Source organism: Protopterus annectens, chromosome 2.part1 (genome assembly GCF_019279795.1).
Source record: "Protopterus annectens isolate FY-2018-M chromosome 2.part1, PAN1.0, whole genome shotgun sequence".
Taxonomy (NCBI): domain Eukaryota; kingdom Metazoa; phylum Chordata; order Ceratodontiformes; family Protopteridae; genus Protopterus; species Protopterus annectens.
The window spans coordinates 1,833,837,549-1,833,857,961 of NC_056729.1; the positions used below are offsets into that span (position 1 = coordinate 1,833,837,549).

The 20,413-nt window shown below is 39.5% G+C and overlaps 1 protein-coding gene across 5 annotated transcripts in view; it reads right to left on the reverse strand.

Moving 5' to 3' along the window:
• The window catches only part of RASL10B (RAS like family 10 member B), a 1,932,764-nt gene that overhangs the window by 1,626,509 nt on the left and 285,842 nt on the right, over positions 1-20,413 (reverse strand). The gene's annotated exons all lie outside the window — the stretch shown is intronic.

Sequence of the window (20,413 nt, forward strand, 5' to 3'; positions counted from 1 at the left end):
GCTCAGAACCATACCAAGCAATATCAGATTAGTGGTCAGTATAGCTGAATCTGCTGGCAACTACCTAACTCATTCACCTTGTAGACCTTTACAGAAATCCAGAAGCTACAAAGGTTTTGCTGCTCCAGATGTAAGGAACATTGACACTCACTGTTTCATTCACATTCTGTACTCTGTACACTGAAACCTATTATACCTATTATACTGCTGCCATATTTCTTCTTGGCATTTTGCATGACCTTCTTGCACAAAAAGCAAATCAAATGCTATTACATCTCAAAGAGATCATCAGTAGATATTCCAAGCTAAAAGCAGACCTTGTCAAATTTTGTGATGTTTGTGATCAAGTGAAAAGGATAATAGTCTTCAGCAAACACCTTCTATTTTGAACAATTTAAATGCACAAAAAAACCAATTTTAGTGAAACAAAAAAGGTGTTTAATTCTGGACAAAACACTTAGGATTTTCCACACCTGTGTGACACAGATTACCACACTATTTGGAGAATTTTTTTCAGGGTGCAGTGCAAAACATCCTGGTAGGTAGTCAAAGGACTCACATTTTCACGTTTCCTAAGCAAGACTATCGTGATTTTTCATTACAATCAATCTCACCAGGTTTGGTGTATACATTCTTCCATAAACTAAAGTCTGGGTCAGTTAAGCCTCAGTCGACAACCTTCTCCCTAACCTTAAAAAACAGTTTAATAGCATCTAACAAGGCAGTTATTGTAATCCTACAAATAGAAGGAACTCCTGATACATTAAACAATTATAATCTTGTAACTCGACTCCCTTGTAACGGATTCTGGAAAAAATGCAGCTATTCTTATAGACCCTGAATTTAAGACTGGACTCCGGGTTCACTTAGTAGAGCCAGACCCTAATAAGTAGCATGTTGCTGGCTTGCCTATAGGATGAGAAGGAGTTTTCCACAGAGATCTACAGCCCATGATGGAGACCATGTGTGCAGAGGCAGGGGAGTATTCATTTATGTGTATAATCTATAAGTCTACTATCATGCACATCATGTACAGGGATCTTATTTATTTATCCTATGGTTAGAATATAAAAGTCAGTACTTTTGACTGTAATATTTAGGTGGTGATGATACTCGTTGATTCACGGTTATGGGAAACCAGCCTTAGGGTTGGACCATACCATAATACTATTGGTGGATGGTATCTATAAATAGTAATGAGATTTAGGGACGTCTAATGTTTTTTCACTGATGAAGGCTACATAGCCGAAAACGGTATGATTTGTTACGTTTTGTGGCATTAAATGCCTTTTTGACATCCAGACTTTAATAAAAGAAGATTTAGCTGCATATGCTGGCCTCTGGTGTTTCATGAGTTTATGGTTCAGCCGAGCATACCCTACTTGCGAAGCATTTGGTTTGTCTGCAGGGGAGTATTCAACCATACTTTAATGTAAGGAGAATGCATCAACAGTTCATCTGCAAACAAACCTGCATGAAATTCAATGCACATTAGCTGTGGGTTGAAATGAATGGTAGCAGATAAAAAATCTGTAGTTATGGCTCAAAACTACAGAGCTCCATTATAACATTACCAAATCTAAAATCATGTTCTTCTCAAGCAACAGCTAAAATCATTGTCATTTTAACAGGATTATCCTTTACTAATACAATTCCAATACCTTTACCTACCAAAAGAAAAAACATTCTTAAATTGTTCGTTCTCATTACCGTCAAATATGGTTCAACAAATTTAACATACCATGTTCAAAATGAACCAAAAGTATTGCAAATTTTATAGAAAAAAGTTCACTACTTTTGTGCTCAGTATCTTAGAGCTAATCTGTTGTCTTCACAAGTTTGAGTAGACTTGCAGTAGGTTAGCTCAACTTGCAGGACATCACTGTAGAAGACACCACTGCTTCAATCTTCATAGCGTCATGTAGTCAGAATTTAAGCATCAACTCTCCCCAATTCAAATTACACAAACTCCTATCTTTCCTGATTTGAACAATACACTACAGTACCACAGGGCAGGCTAATTAGAACATCTACCGGACTAGACAGTACATGCTGGCAAACCCTAGAGAAAGCTACGCATGCTATAAGATACTACCCTGAAAGGGATATATTTAAGATAGCTTTATAAATTTATCTATTGATATAGTAGAGTTGTCTGTGTTCTGTAACATAGTACTGTCTCTTATTTTACTGAAAGTTGAGTTTCAGGCACATTTATGATACATGTAACCACTTACAAAATTTCCTGCACTACATTGTTTTTATGTCCCAAAATTAATTTACACTCCTACATAATTAATAAATATATTGAATGACCCAAATATCTACATGCATAACACAGGCAAAAATCAATGTCACTACACAACTCGACATGCTACCAATGTGCAGAGCAACAACCTTGGTGCATGCAAAACAAAAAAAAGTTTTTTTTGCAATGGGGCAATCCTCACTGCACCCCCTATAACCCCTGTTAATTATATAACTCCAAGACTGCACAGTTCTCAGGGGGAAAGGGCAACCCAAAGAAAAGTCTGATCTCATACACTTTGTCAACCATCTGTTTAGTCAACCAAATTCTGACTAAACAGATTTTGATAAAACCTTTGTTCAACAAAAGCAATGGATACCATATAACTCTGTAAATAGTCTCAGTGCTCTACTGTTTCCAACTTAAAAATGCTAATGTTAATTTCTTTTCTGTGTAAATTTGTGGAACTTAAGAAATGTAACTTATAAATGCTAATGTTTTGATTTCTATGTAAATTTGGGGATTTTTTCTCCATAGGTCTCCACTTAAAAAGGGCTGTCACCTCATACGGACGAACCCAGTCAACAAATGTAAAATAAATATGTAGCTCCCACTGTATTTCATGTAGAAGTACTAGACTGTAGTTTTCCATTACACCACAAGATGGAGCTCCTTTTCAGGAATATAAAAGACAATTCTGAAAGTGAAAAAGGATTCTGGAAGACTAGCTGAAGGAGGGAAGACAAACACGTAGCTGAAGGGAAAAAGGGCCTTGCAGCGTGACTGGATTTTCTTTTCTAGTGTTTTGGGACAGGGAAGTGAAGTAGCAGACTGTGTCAGTCTCTTGCTGAAATCCTGGATGATGGTATTTTGTGGAATCAGAAGAGAAGTCTGAAACCAGTAGTTCAACGCCTGCTATAATTCAGCAAGGAAAGGAGTTCCCTTGGGCCTAGTACCGAGAAGCCATAGGTGATTACCAGAGTTCTGGTAGGTGAATTTCTACTTTTCTCATCAGAGGAACCATGGCACCTGGTCATTAGGATATTCTTGATGGAGTGGTGAGAGGCTCTGGCTTTCATTTTATATTTTTATAAGATTGTGGTCCCCCCCCCTTTAATGCTTTGTGGATTACAAATAACTGGGATCCATACGAGCTCCAACATGGGCCCCATCATGCCAGCAGCAAGACTGCAAGTAGTCACTGGCCAGTGAATAAGGTATAATAGAGTGTTTCATAGTTGGTCTGTTTAAAATTGATCAAGGGGGTAGGAGGGTGTTCATACTGCTGAATGACATTGCATGTTTTTCCCATGTTTTCATTGCATGCATATTCTCACTGTGCCTTATTGCAAACTGGTGCACTGTTGAAATAATTTGTTTATGGTTGTGCTATTGTCTTTTTAAACAAGATGTCACCTAGAATAAAATCTGTCCCTCTAGCCACCTTGGTGTGTTAGGCCTAATAGGGGTACCAATATATATATATATATATATATATATATATATATATATATATATATATATATATATGTCTAGGACTATTCACTGAAAGTCAAATGACTGCGTACAATTCACTGAAAGCTCAATTCACTGAAAGCTCAATTCACTGAAAGCTCAATTCACTGAAAGCTCAATTCACTGAAACACATTTCAGTTATATATGGCCTTTTCCCCACTGTTGTGCAACCCTGGAGTGCAACCCTGGAGTCAGTATATATAGTAAGGGGGGTGTGGGGGGAACCGCCCCCACATCGAGGGGTGAGGAGAGCATAGCCCCCCACATAATTTGGATATATATTAAGTTCAGAAAAAAAGAGTAATTTATTGGAATTGCAAGTATCCATGTATATAGTCAAAAATATTTAAAATAGGTGGGGGTCTACACCCCCCTTACTATATATATATATATATATATATATATATATATATATATATATATATATACACACACACACACACACATACACACACTAACTCCAGGGTCGCACTACAGTGGGGAAAAGGCCATATATAATATTGTGCACAGTCAAATGTGTTTGTGAAATGTGCTTTCAGTGAATAGTCCTAGACCCATATATTATATATATATATATATATATATATATATATATATATATATATATATACACATACATATATATATATATACACACACACACACACACACACACACGATCTGGTTGCTTTGCAAAATTCTACACGTTAGTTGTAGATTGGGTAGATTGGGTGCAGCAAAGAAGGTGGCCTCCCCTTAGTAAATTGGAGTCACAATTGGCACTGTAGAAATGGTGCCAATTCAGCCCTGCAGGTCAGTGGTGTAACTGCTGAATACAAACACTGCTCTATCTTTGCAACTGTAACCACTTTCTAGAAATGGCAGTCATTTAAACAACTACTGTTGAGATTGTCAAGCAAAAACTCTGTTACCACTGCTGAAGCTGCCGAGTGAAGTGAAAGAAATTGCAGGCAAAACCTTCCACAGACCATCACGGCTCAACTACTAAAACCAATAACTTAAATAAACACGTTAAAAACTCTCTGGGAGATAAAAAGGTCTTGAATAAATAAAAGAAAAAGTAGGAATAGATTCAATTCAGATGAGCGCTTTCTACATAGGCAAAACTGATCAGCAACTTAAAGATTGGGTTTTAAGTCACCTGAGAGTCATAAGGAATGCCGATCCTAATAATGTGCTTGCTATTCACATTTCCCATAACCCTACTCATAGTTTCAAATTCAAAGTAATGGAGTGCATTCAACAAACATCAAGAGAATTGGATGTAAAAAAAAACAGACAGAAATCTGAGAAATGCATTGGATTGTCAACATGAGAGCACATTGCCTTCCGGGTTTAAACAATGTAGTTCCATTGAAATCCATTAGCGAGACGACTAATGACAGGTTCACATCAGGAGGCTGGACTCACAGGATAGTTATGAATGGAGGTTATACCCTTGGCTGATAAAAAGATTATGGCAGTGTCCTAGGCTTGAGATTGGCTATTCTGTTTTGAGGACTATTATGGTTGGAGGTTACTCCATTGGTTGTTAAAGAGGAGAATGTGTCCCTGCTCTAAGCTCATGATTGGTAATCTGTTTTTAAAAAAGATTTTGATGCAGGAAATGAATTACGATCTGAAGAAGGCTATTCCAGCCAAAAGCACTTAACGGAATTTAATCTATTCCTGCTTTTTCTTTCATTTACTCAAGAGCTTTTTATCTCCCAGAAAGTTAACATGTTTAAAGTTAATGATTTTAGTAATTGAGCCGTGTTAGTCTGTCGAAGTTTTTGCCTACTGTTGAGATTGTGGCTGTTTAAATGTTTTGCTTGTAGTGAACATATATTCGAACTGTGGTAAGCAGACAGTATACATCTGTGCTACAGTTTTTGTAAAGTATTTGAGCAGACACTGCAAACAGGTCTTATACAGAAACAGAATAGCTTTTCGCTTGGTAGAGGACTATTTTTTTCTTGTTTGGGGAGATGTTGATTGAGGGATTAACCAGACTGCCAACTAACTTAGCTACAGCTTTGTCCTATGCTATTAAAGATATGTTGCTGTGGTTTAACTTCTGAATTATAACTCTAGAGAAGAGTGCGTCTCAGAACAGAGTCAAAAACTAAAAATATTCCTGTCTGCAAAAGCATTTTAAGGCACTGATGGGTTAATTAATTTAGGCATGCAGATAAGAAATATTTCACAGCAAGTATGTTAACATGTTTTCACTGAATTATCTGTTTGGAACTATATTTTTTCAGAGACCCAAGCACCAGAAATGCACTCAAATAATGTATTCTTCTGTAACTAAGCATGTGCATTTTGTAAATCTTGTTAAATATATTGTATCTGTTCCAAGATGAAGCACAAAGCTGTAGGAGTCCTGACAGCTGAAGGGTCTTACAGTGCATTTTATACACAAGGATTATCTATAGAAGCAGCATGTCTCAGCCTGACAGCAGGAAGCTAGAATCTGTACAGTTTATTCCATCCCTAATATTCCACGCATCCCAGCTGACCAAACCAGGATAATATAAATAAAAAGCAGACTATCAGTGAATTCACAGGAAACAAACAATTTTCAGGTTACTTTTTTACAGCCAGAAGTCTGTACGAGGCTGTGTATGAAGACTTGGTTTTATTGTTCATACTTTTTAGAAGTCAAGATAGTGGATAGAGCAATATTTTAATAAAATTAACACAGCTAATGAATCTAAAGGTAGGGCTTTATATAACTCTTCAACTAGCTCTTAGTTTACCAAATGGCATAATAACCAACAAGGCATGGTCTGACTATTTTTGTTTTTTTTTATAATTCATGAGATCTAATTCAACTAGTTTGTTTGTGTCTTTCGGCTTTTCCCGGTTAGGGGTCGCCACAGTGAAAACTCCGTTCCGCTAATGATTGGCAGTTGATTTTTATGTACCGGCTTGCCAGGCCTGACGCACAACCTTCAATGAAGGTATGCCCATTCACGCATGTCTCCACACAGAAGATGCTCTAGCTGAGAATCAAACCGGACAGCATCTTACTGTGAGGTGACAACACTACCACAGCACCATCACCGCTGGTCTAATTCACTAGTACTACACCTAATTTGTTTTAAGACTATATCACCTTTTTTCTAATTTATACAGTAAATCTTTCTTAAGACATCTGCCAAAACACTGAACTATTACCTCACAAGTCAGTGTGATGCACCTGGTACAACATTCAGATCTGATCCTGAAGGTTGCTGGTTCAGTTCCCATTCGAGGACTAAGATTAGATTTGTAAAACTGACATACAAATGCAGCATACTAATTCTACAGTACTGAGGTGGTGTGTAGTCCTTGGAATGAGACAGCACCCTGAGCTCTCTCCTCCCAGTCTTGATGGCACTATTGACGACAAACTTTAATTTCTGCCCGTCACAGGTGCTCAAAGCAATGGTACTGAAGTGTAAAGGCTCTAGGTGACTGGTGCTCAGGTGTTGCAGCTCACGCTACAGAGAAGAAATTGGTTCCTACTCAACATGAATTGTATTTTAACATCTCTAAGTTTGTGCAGAAAAACACTGAGGCAGGTTTTGTATTTCCTGCCATTGATTTATTCTTCATCCTCCAAAGCACAGTGAACTTGGACTGTGATTAATAAAGTAAGGGATTGTCAGAGATGGAAGCACGGGGGGGGGCTTGCAAATTTTTTTTTCCTATTGTTGTAAGCATAGTATAGTAGAGTACAAGCATTATGAGCATTTGAATACTTATGCAGTCAGTTACAAGCAAAAGTTGGTGGGTAACTGATACATGCATATCTTCAAAACACATAATACTCAGAACCAGTACTGGCATACTGGGAGTCCAGGTGAAAGAAAAAGAACCCAGAGCATCAGATGAAAATGATGAGAAGAATTTTCTTAGTGCCCTGGGCTAAGGCCCCCTTCCTATAAACCTGTTATATGCAGGTTACAGGGTACGAGTGGAAAAGGGTGAGTAAACTGCCTGGCACAGCACTCACCAAGTCTGGGGTTTGCAAATCACTCCAGCATAAGAAAGGTGCTCTAATAAGGCTGTGTGTGTGGCAGGCATCTAACTTCATTACATCTTTATATCATTTTCCCTGACTGTTTTTTCCATACTTTTACCCCCATTTGATGGTACTGTTTTGAAGACCAAGACTAGTTGAAGAAAGCAGGAAACCACAGGTACGAAGCTTGGGATGTAAACCAAGGTGATTGGCAACACTTCTGCACAATGTTCCAGAAAATGAGACAGTCCTTTAGGCCTTCAGCATCAGACCTTTCAATTAGACAGACAACTAATCAGGAGCTCCGCTTACTAGGCCATACAGTAACACCAATGCAGTGGATATCTGGGTCTCTCCTACTTTCAGTGCCTCTCATGCCTAATGCTGTATGTACTCTTAGATGCACAGCTCTCCAGAGATAGGACTCAGGAGAGAAATATGGTCAGAGCTTACATCAGTTAACAGTGCCACCCAAAAAACAAATAATTTCCCAAAATCGTGTTCTAATTATACAAGTATGAATAACAGGTGATATAAAGGATGTAATTTTTCTATCATCCAAGTGGCACAGTGGTTACCATTGCTGACTAGCAATACTTTATCTGGTCAGATTCTCAGCTGGGATTTCAAAAGTTCCTGCATGTATTTTCAGTGGTTCTCCAAATTCATACCATAACCCAAAGACATACAGAGCGATGAAGTGTCGATCATTGTCATCATCATCATCATCATCATCCCTCTTCCTCCCCCATTTATTACATGGGACTGGAGTGCCATTTCAACAGTCAACATCTCTCAATTCAATGCCATTTATCATGCCTGACTGTCTCAGGCCCTCTCTCACAATCCATTCCTCTCTTTGATGGATGTCTTAGTTTCCTCTTAACTTTTTCCCCAGTCTGTCCCAAATCATCTTCACCAGATTGTCTTCTGCGTTTCTGCAGATGTGCCCAGACCACTGTAATCTTTTGTCTTTTACTTTCTGTGCAATTGCAGCTACTTTGGCTTCTGTTCATACATCATTTCTTCGTCTGTCCCACAGTGTGCATCCTACCACCCTTCTCAGGCACTTCATCTCCATCACCTTTAGCTTCCACAGCTGCTCTACCTTTACTGTCCAGATTTCTGTGCCACATAGTAGTACGGGTCACACCACTGTTTTATACACCTTACATTTCAGCTTCTATGGCACTCTTCTGTCATACACTATGGTCTATGCCAGTTGGCTTCTGACACCAGCTTTGACTTCCTCATTCAGACTTCCCTTCTCAACCACCCCTCCCAGATACTTGAAGCTGTTAAGCTGTTTCACTATTTTCCCTTTTATCTCAGTTCTCAGCTTTTTCTGATTTCACCCCACTTGCTGCCATTACAACTGCCTTATCTGTACTCAGTTTCATCCCATGTACCTTCAGTTTTGCATTACATTCCCCTATCCTTTGCTGACTTTCTTGCTCAGAGTCTGCCTGCAGTGCCACATTGTCTGCATACAGCAGCTTTGTTGATCTTTCCCCTCCAACCTGTTTGCTAAAAGTAGTCCATCAGCAGTATAAACAGCAGTGGACTTAGAACTTAGCACTCCCACTAGGAACCATCAGAGTCTGAACACTGTTTGCACTTAAGTCATTGGGTCCTTGTACACAGCCTATAGTAATTCTACCAATGTTTCTGGGAAAATCCAAACAGTCGGGTACACTGGGAAGTTGTAAAAAATACAAACTAACCAAAAATGCAGCCCATTGCAGCCACTGAGAATGTTCAACACCTTGTAAATTAAAACATATGCTGCGGTAGCATTGTCGCCTCACAGTAAGACGTCCTGTTCGATTCTCAGCTAGAGCGGCTTGTGTGTGGAGATGTGCGTGAATGGGCATACCTTCGTTGAAGGTTGTGTGTCAGGGCTGGCAACTCTGCACGTAAAAATCTACTGCCAATTATTAGCAGACCGGAGTTCCGCTGTGGCAACCCCTAACCGGGAAAAAGCTGAAAGACACAACAACAATTAAGTTTATTAAATACTTAAAATAAATACTAGTTAAATTATTTCATCTTTCAATATTTAGACATCAGAACCAACATTGTGTTATTTATAGACTAAAGTCATTTGAATTCAACCAATCATCCACCAAGCCAGAGGCAAACACACCCCCATATCCCCCATGTATTAAAGACCATATAGAACGATTCTCTGTTATAAATAACTATCTTTGTTGCCCTTCTTTTCAATACCCACAGCAAGCAGGCATTTCATTTAAACCTGGTAGATCTGTGGCAGCTGCTCTAAGTTGCCACAACAATTCCTTGTACTCCAATAATGTTTTACAGTCCCCTCCCCATGGGGTTATAGCAATTTTTTTCTAAAATTAAAAAAAACTAAATTTGTTAAGCTGTGCACAAATTAATGACTGCCTTGCTAATGCACTCTTGTCATCCTGGTGTCTAACACTATAAACAAGTTGGTAAAGCCTTTTTTGAAGGGATGTTCAGTTTTGCCTCTGTAAAATGAATCACAGAACTAGCAGGTTGCCAGATACATCATTCTTCATGGTACAGGTGAATCGCCCCTTACCTCACCAAATATGTATTTTTGTAGAATAGCCTCCTTATCAATTATACTGATGTAAGGGCATTGACTACAATGTCCACATTTAGTAGTACATGTGGAATATATACTTGATTTATGTTTAAAAGGCATTTCCAACAAACATTTAAAGTTGTTTCATCTAAACATAAAAGTCAGGGACTTACCCAGTGTTTCATTGGGAATGTTGGCATGCTTTAAAATATTTCAGTGTTTAACACCACAAATCATAGCAGAGTTTACTGTGTATTCAGTAAGAAGTTTAATTTGCTTGACCTTATTAAATTCTTGTAGTCACACCACCACTGCCTTTGTGCACCTTACACTTTTCGTCGTCTTTGGCATTCTTCTGTCATATACTACTAGACACACTGTCAGTTTGGCTGCCGGTCCTGTTAAATCCCTGTCCATGTAATTAATCCTTCAGTGTTTAATCATACGTGGATATTTAGTACTTCATCAATGACGCTGTTGAAAATGTCCACCAACAAATTGGCCGGATAATCTCTTTCAAAAAACAACCTTTAATTTTTCAATTTCATTCAAAAAGGTGTGGTCACCAGATTTCAGTTTAGACAATCTTATTTTTTTTTACCAGTCCCCATTTTTTGTGGTGTAGATGACTAATGTAATGTCAAAAAAAACTTGCTGTAAGTCAGTTTTCTAAAAATGTTTTCAACTCCTCTGACTTCACTTCAATAAGCAACATATCCAAAAAATTGATGGCAGACTTTATATCAAAAAGAAAATTTAAGAAAACTTATATATTCCTGTAGCCACTGTCTAAATGTTTCAAAGCAGGTCCCATACAATAAAAAAAATCTGAATATCTAAACTAAGCTACACATTTATAAAAATCATAATGTTTGAAAACAGTTCTTTTCCCACCACCAGAGGATCACACTGGTACATACATGGACAAAAGCTGCTCATGTAGCTACAACCTTTTGCCTGCTTGTACTACGGAATGGCGTTGTCAGTCATTAGTAGGTCAGCAGCATCTCAAAACCAAACCATCAACCTTTTAAAACAAAACTTTAGACTACTGTGAAAATGGGTGTGTGGTAATAAATTATTCATAAAAATTCAAAAAATCCACTGGTCTTATTTGGGACTTAAGTGTTATCAGTGCACGATCTCTATAAATTCATAACCATGATCTTCACCAACATCCTTTCATTTCACAATGAAAATAGCATGGAGAGTGACTAAATCAGCTCATTTTCTCCCTCGTATAGAAGCTCAAGAACAAAATCTACTTACACAACTTAGATTAGCCAATAAAATGTCCAACTTATTAACAAAAAAGCAAGGAAGGTCATTGTAATTAATGATTTACTGCACAATGTACAATTACTTCTAAACGTACTGTCCCTTCAAAATACTGAAGTTCTTCAAAAAACGGAAATTAAAATTTTCTGAGCCATTCATCACCCAGTGGACTACTCTTAAAAATAAGAACTGGCACCCAATAAATGACAGAGATTCATTTCTACTTAATCTGCTAAACTACAAATTGATAAATGAAGGGATACTGTAACATCTGAAACTGCCTCTAATTCAGATCAATTTCCTTCTTACTCAAATGCAGATTACACCCCACTCAAAGGATTACTACAATCCCTCAACACCCAACTGCTCATATTCCACTCAAGCATGCAGCTGCTCATACGTGAACTACAATAAGAACTCAGTCAAACAGCTGCTGCATTAACTGCTCATGTTCTAGGACAGGAAGTGAAAACAAGTGCACATGGGAAAGGGGAGTGGCAAGGGTGCTGTTAGATTTATGGGGGGGGGGACGAGGAGTGCAGTGCAGAACAATGGGGAGATTCAGAGTTAAGGAAAGGGGATTGGGATGTTAGGTTTAGGGAATGATCCAGAATTTAGGTTTAGGGAGGGATGGGGACTTTAGGGTTAAGGACAGATTGGTAGCTTTAAAGGGTTAGGATAGGTTTCTGGTATGGCTAGCAAACACTAATGGATATGAGTTAGCAAGAGGTAGAGCACTTGTTGAAATGAGGGAGTGGCAGGAAGGATGTGTGCGTCTCAAGCAACTGTGCCTCCAAGCACATGTAGTACACCCCCTGCTCAAAAGGCCACCATACACAAAAGCAAGAGCTGAAAGATCATTTTCCAAAACTACACCAGATCACTGGAACAAAATTACCCCAAGACATTAGATCCAACACATCCCTACAAGATTTAAGGGAAAAAATGCATTAAAAAAATCACAACAGTGTCAATATTTCAATAGTTATGGATAGCCTTTTAAAACACAGCACTGTTTAAAAATTTCCATATACAACCTACCACTATCAACTCTCATGGGAATTTTGAAGCTTACACTTATTTCAAATACTCCTTTTAACCAATACGTTTGCTGTCTCCCATACGTCTAGGTACTCCATTTTACCCCTCCAGTACCCTTTTTCCTTCATTAATACTCAATACCCTTGGTTACGCTATGCCACTTTACTTAAATCTTTGAAGAAATGCACTAGTCTGTTCTAAATGGCTACTGACAGCCCAGTTGTGTAAAATCTTAACAGTAGATGTACTTTTCACTGTTGCAGTATTCATCACCTCTGAGATCTCCTGCTAAGGGCACCCCAACATCCAGCCAGTATGCCAAAGTCTTTATTACCTAGTAGCATCATACATCAGATGCATGCTCCCCACGAGAGCATAGGGCATAAAGGTAATGTACAAATGCTTCCAACCCAGAACTGAAGTGTCTCAGGAGAACTAGGACTGCCAGTGGAATGGAGAACATGTACATACACAAAAAGGAAAGGAGAGAGAAGAACCTCTCAGCCAGAAAGAAAATACCACCCATGGAAAAGGAGAAAAAAAGAACAGGGGATAGGAGGGAGGTAGTGAATACTGCAACAAAAAAAAAAAAAAAACACCACTGCAGTATTTATCACCTCTAGGAGAGTACAAAAACTACTGAGAAGGTAGGGTGGAGAGCCCTCTACAAATCCATGAAGGATGGCCTTGGCAAAACCTGCCCAAGCTCTGGAAATAACATCCAATTTGTTATGTTTTGTGAACATGTGACTGGAAGATCAAGTAGCAGCTTCAAGGATGGAGTTGGTGTTTAATCCCCTGAAGAAAGCTCCCCAAGGAAGACACTGCTCTGCTAGAATGAGCCCTAAGAGAAGCAGACAATTGCTGGTCATGAAAGGAATAATAAAAGGAAATGGCCTTGGAAGTTCAGGAGGAGATGGTTTGGTTTGAAACTGCCAAACCAAATATCCTTCTATGAAAAGAAACGTCAGACTTCTGAAAAGCCTTTGTTTTATCTAAATAATACCACGGAATCTGTGCAACTCCAAGGAAAGAAGAACCTTCTCACTAACAGACTGCGGAGGAGGGAAGCTGGATAGACTGATTAACTATCTTGCACATAAAAGAAGGAATCATGCAGGCGGACACTCTGCCTCTATGAAAAACCAGAAACGAAGGGACGGCATCAAGGCCCGGAGTTCAGACACCCATGTGACAGAGGTTAAAGCAACCAAAAAGAGCAGCCTTCCAGATGCAATGTTGCAAAGCAGCAGTCTTGAAAGGAGTCTGAGTCATCCCAAGAAGTGGAAATGGGCCTTCTTGGGGTTCTGATATGAAGGACACCTTTAAGAAATGGCTTGACCTGAAATCTAGAGGCCAGAGGATGATTCAGTTGTAGACAGGCAGATATTGCTAACAAATGAGCTTTCACTGAAGAATGTGCCAAGCCAGCATGTAGCAGTTCACATAGGTAGGAAAAATCCAAGTGGACCCACACTGAAAAGGGATGCTGGTGAAGCTTAAGACACCAGACAGAAAATCTCTTCCACTTGAACATATACGAGTTTCTGGTAGTGGGTTTCCTGGCCTCCTGAGAGGCCTTAAGCATGTCCTCAGAAAATTGGTGTCAGAAAGGAATCAAAATCTTAAAACCCAAAGTGTCAGTTGAACAGTGGACAGGTGAGGGTGAAGAGATCCTTTGTCCTATGTGAGAAGGTCCATATGGTGAGGTAACCTGTGATTACTGCCCCTGTCTAAATGGAATAAGATTGGAAACCAGTGCTGCTGGACCAAAGGAGAGTCACCAACAAGATTCTTGAGGAGTACTTTTCTATCTTGTGAAGGGCCTTGGGAAGAAGAGGAAGGGGAGGAAATATATAAAGGAAAACTCCCAAGAGAAAGACATGGCATTTACTTTCCAAGCCATGGCCTTTGGAGGCAAACAGATCAGCTTAAGGAGTAGCCCAGAGATGATACATGTCCAGAAATACATCTCTGAAGCATCCATTCTTGTTTGTGTCCTGGACCTGCTGGGAGAATCTGCCACAAGATTGCTCTCTGAAGATATACAGAATTCCTGTGGGGTCACCTGCAGATTGATGGCAATTTCCCATGCTTGAAGGGCTAGTCTGAAAAGAAGGCAAGACCTCATGCCTCCTTTTTATTGATGTACAATATAGCTGTGGTGTTGTCTGTATAAACCTTCAAGGGACCCGACACCCAGAGTAAGTGGAAAGCTCGAAGAGCCAGAAGGAGAGCCCTCATTTCCTTGATGTTGATATCAGCCACAAACTGCTGAGGTGGACCAAAAGCTCTAAACCTTCAGGATACCTGAAGCGGCTTCTAACCCCAGGTCTGAGGTGTCCATGAAGAGTTCCTGGGACAGCTGTGGAGGTTGGTAAGGAATACCTGGATTAAGAGATATCTGCTGAATCCACTAGTGAAATTCCAATTTGAGACAAGAAAGCAGAGTAACCAGACACTCTAGCAGGTGGCAATGTTGAAGCGCCACTGATTTTTAAATACTATTAAAACTGCCTCATATGAAATGAAGTACGGGGATGGTAAAGGCCATGAGGCCCAGAGCCCTGAGAAATTCTCTGGCCAGAAGACAAGACAGGGGAACCAGAGAATGAAAATAATTTGAGAGAGAGAAAACCTTGGCGGCAGGAAGACAGGCAAGTATTGGAACAGTTTATCCTGCAGCCTAGAAGAATGTGATCGTGAGATGGAGCAAACATTAACTTCTGAAAGTTGACAGTGAACCCCAGGCTGTGTAATAAAAGCTGTGTAAAATGAAGATCTGGCACTAGCTTGGTTACAATGGAGCATGAAGCAAGAGGTTGTCCAGACAGGTAAATAGGTGAATGCTGTGAAGCCTGAAAAAGGCAACCACTGGAGCTAGGCATATGGTGAATACCCCTGGGGTTGTTGAAAGCCAAAAGGGCAAAGCACAGAATTGAAAATGAGAAAACAAAGAAATGCAAACATTTCCTGAACAAGAGGGTAGAAGTAAATGTGAAGGTAGGTGCCCTTTAGGTCCAGCGAAACTATAAATGCCAGGGAAACAACACAGGAAAGAGTCTGAAGGGAAAGCGCTCAGAAGGATGGCACTATGAGATCTGTCCTAAATCCTTCCTTTCTGAACATTTTTCTCAAAAACCCATCTTTCCTGTGGATCAGAAATATTTGGAATAAAACATGACCCCCTCAGTCTGTAGAACTGGTTGAAAGGTACCTTGGTCTAACAAACCCTGCAATACACCTGGAAAATGTGGAAGTTGTTCTGAAGGAGGTTGAAGGATACACGCGAACAAGGAAAGGGTTTTCCAGATCACAGAGCAACCATGCCAGCTAATGGATAGAACTCTGTCTGTGGTGATCTTTTGCCAGACTGGGAGAGACAGAGAAAGCCTGAGGGACAAGGGAATTTGGTTGAGAGGAAGAGAGAGCAGAAGGCCAGATGGCTGTAATTTTGTCAGGAAAGGACGGCTTTGGGGGCCTAGGCATTTCAATAGGCTTATCAGAAAATACACATCTAGCAACCTTTTTACTCTTGAAATGCTGTCTTGGCAGCCTATGCAAAAAGACACACTTACTAGGATAGTTCCTCTGAAACTTGGGAATGGGAGAAACAAAGATGTGCTTCAAAATTTTCATGACCTTACTCTGATCCTGCAAGGTCTGCCACAGCAGTGCCAAACAAGTTTAGTTATTCAAGGAACATCCAGGAGTTTTGCTTTAATATCATCTGGCAAGGCTTGAAGGTGAAGCCAGGAATAGTGCCTCATCACAGAACCAGAGGCAACAGTCCTAGAAGAGGCATCAGCTGCATCACAGCTGCACCTTACAGAGTGGTGGGCAACCTGAAAATGGGAACCTATTAAGGAAAGAGATGAAGCCTCACTCTCAGAGTCAGGTATGTCAGAGAACTTTCCCAATCTGAGAAAGAAGAGACAGATATATCTCTTCATATGGGTCTGGTAATTTATAGCCTTAAATGCTAAAGTAGCAGAAGTGTATACAACAATTCTTTCCATGACTCTACTGTCCTTGTCTAAGGGAAGGAGCTTAGAAGAGGGCAACAACCTAAAAAGCTTATCAGTAGATACAGGCATCACACACTGGATCAGGCTAACAGCATTTGTACAAGAACTTGCAGGGATCTAGCACCTTATAGAACCAGTCAGGCTTCTTAGGGGGTGGAGGTTGGGAGTCTGGTGCCAGGGAAGCAGCAGAAATGGGATCCAATAGAGCAACCAATACAGGAGGGATAGTAGAAGGTTTATCACAGTCTATTTGCAGCAACTCATTTGAAATGCTCCATCATATGCAGGACTGGGTCTCCAAAAGGATAATTTCTCCAAAGGAGAATCATGACTGACCGATTCCTCCTCCACTGACTCAGTCTCATGGAAAAGGCAAAATAGATCAGTAGGCTAAAGAGTCAGCATCAGAGTCATAATCCTCATCTGAGAATCTAGGGTCCCTTGCCCTTTTGGAGGTAGAGGAACCAAAACCCGCTGAGGAGATTTTAAAGCCATTAAAAAATTAAACATGCTTTGAGTTAAGTCCTGCCTTTCCCTTTGTGGATTTCTGGCAGCTGACACCATATGGTTGGACTTTTGCCTTTTCTTCAAGGGGGTGTCTACCCTGACAAAATGGGACCGTTTGGATCCCTGCCTGAATTTGATCAAGGTAACCAGCACCTCTTCTTTGACAAGGATCTGAGGACTCCAGTTAGGCCCCTCTGAAATAATCAGTCTTGGTTCACCCCTCAATATCCACAAAGGATGTTTGTAAGGCCTCCAAGGACATGTGAGAAGTAGATTTGGTGCAGATCTCTGAGAAGGTTGAGGCAGAAGAAACCAATGGCAACAGTGGACTGTCCTCCATGTTCTCATTCACCTCAAGAGTGACATCCAATGGAAGCTGGGCAGCAGCAGGGTCAGACCTAGACTTCTTGGCTTTCTTGAGCAGCAGCAGTATCTTGGGTCAAGCTGACTACTATAGTACCTTGGGCCAGAGCCTTGAAATGTTAGTTTTCAAGATAAACAGAAAGAGAAGAAAGACAGCTATGTAAAGTCTTAAGGTGCAAAAGCCTGACAAATGGAACTCCAAGTGTGGTTATGAAATGTACCCAAGCAAAAGTGGAATCTGTCATGGCACTCCTTATGGGAAATCTGCCTCCCACCCTGGCATTTCCTTTTCTTGAATGACATGTGAGAGGGTTGGGAGGGTGACCTAATGGTTAAGGTTTTTGCCTTACAAACACAAGGTGCAGAGTTTGAGTCTCACAAGGGATAACTGGCTAGGCTTAAAATGACTTGCAAGAGCAGTTCGCTTAGTACTAATCTATGAACCTATCTATAAGAGTTTCATTTATCAGAGGCACAGTATACTAACCTCGAAAAAGGGCATAGCAAAATTAATTTAAAATGGATGGCGAAAGCCAAACACTCTGGCTAGGATTACAAATGCCCTAGGGCAGATAGCCTAGTATGAACCTATGAACCTATGTGACCCACTGAAAAATAGATAATATTTAATATAACTAGTAATGAAGGGTGTTCAGACTGTTGTATAATAGCATTCAGACTCGTGGTAATGAAGTTCTGGATTAGGAGCATTCCTACATCGTATGTTTTTTTCACAATTTTCTAAGCTTGCCCTGCTCTGGGCTTTATTGTTTTGCCTGAAAAGTTGCTTCATTTTGCGGATCACAAGTTTTATTTGGGAGCTGCTAGGAATTTTGTTTTGTTTTTTCTTAGCATTCCTACATCACCTTTGTGCCCTATGCTTGCATGAGGAGCATACATCTGATGTACCATGCTCCTAGATAATAAAGGGCTTGGTACACTGGCCAGCCATTGGTCTGTCCTTGGCAGGAGATCCCAAAGATGATGAATACTGCAACAGCGATATGAAAGGACATATACTAATATTTCCTTCATTAAAGCTATACTTGCTTTTCCAAAATCTCATCTGGTCCACGCACTATCACACATTACCTGCCATTTAAAATTATGCATATATGTCCTCTCTCCTGTTGTAACTTATGTAATCAGCATCAAAGGCACTAGCATTCTGCAATTATACTTTATAATTTGTACACTAATTATGCTTTGTATTTTAACTTATTGCTTCTACTATTTTAGCCTCTTGATTTTTCTGTAGTTTTTTTCATGGTGCTCACTGTTAACTCACTAAAATCTTTTATATCACACTTTGTACTTCATTGTTCTCCTTGTACTGTTTTTCACATTAACAAATATTCTTTTTATTGTATTTCTAGGCCTATGGCCTGTGCTTTGCCTAAATATCATTAGTATAACGCACACAGGTTACTACTACACTTTACTTTTTATGTAATATATTGCCCAGGTCATGTCCAGTCTCTTGACCATTTGACCAGAGCACTTTATAAATATTTATATTTTTTATTTTATTTTACTCGACATTTGTTTACCAGGATAGTCCAACTGGACAAAAGCCCAATTTCAGTGGAGGCCCAAGGAGAAAAGCTCCACATTCACTCAACGTTACAAAGATACAAGGCAAAAGTGATACATATGAATACATATACAGAAAAAAAATTAAAAGCTTAAAGCATAAATACATGGATACATTCTATTATTCGTTATCTATAGAGGTGTTTTAACAGAAGCATTACAGCAGATTACATATGTTATACGACTAATGAGATTAACAGAAAGGGTAAAATATAATTGAGAGATAGAAGTAGTTAGTATTTTGGCTTGCAGAGTATCTGAGTAGCAGACATGAAATGTAGGTGGAATATCAGTTTAGCAGTAGAGTATAAAGTGGTAAGGTATGACAGAAGTAGTCTTAACGACGCCAAACCATTGCATGGGCAGAGCCATATATTGGAAAAATAGCTTTCGAGTTTCGTTTTCAGGTGTGCAAAGTTGGTTGTAGATCTAATGGTTTGAGGGAGCGTGTTCCATATGTTGGCTATGTGATCTGAGGACAAAGTCACCTGCAGTGTTATTAGCTTTGGTTATTTTTAATAAAGATTTATTAACGGAAAGCAAAACACAGTTATTGGAATAAGGATGTAGTAAATTTTGGAGGACTGGTTATTATTCATGTTGGTATAGAAGTATAGGAGCTACAGAGAGTCGAGTACAAGACTGCAGATGTGGGAATTCTAACCAAGCGAGTTGTTTCAGGCCTAAGAAGTGATGGGATCTCTATGTACAGTCTGAAGCAAATATTGCGATTTTATTGTAGCAAGCTTCGAGTATATCTAAATCGGTTTTCTTTAAACTGATGAGGATGGGTGAAGCATAAAAGAGTAGGTGAGTTCTCGTGATGGTAACGTTTGTGTTATTGGTTAGAAATTGCTTGCGTCTATATAGGGTGCTTAGTTTTTTTTTTTTTTTTTATGTACCTTCTTTATTGAGATATATGCACATCAAATTTTACATTAACAATAATACATAGAATTTTTGTTTGGGATACGGGAGAAATAGTGGTATTATCTGTAGCTATGATGACGTAGGTAGGAGTGGGGTCTGTGGCTCTAGTGGGATGGAAGAGCATAAGTTTGGTTTTGCTTGGGTTAAGAATAACTTGAGAAGTAGAAAGCCAAGATTCTATTGCAGAGAAGGACTGGATGTGCTAAGTCTTGAAGTTGTCGTAGGGAAGATGAAGCACTAGTAAGTGTAGAAGCATCTGCATACTGGGCAAGGGAAGTGACATGGTTGCAGTGTGGAGATTATTAGTGAAGATGCTGAAGAAAAGGGGACCTAGAATAGAACC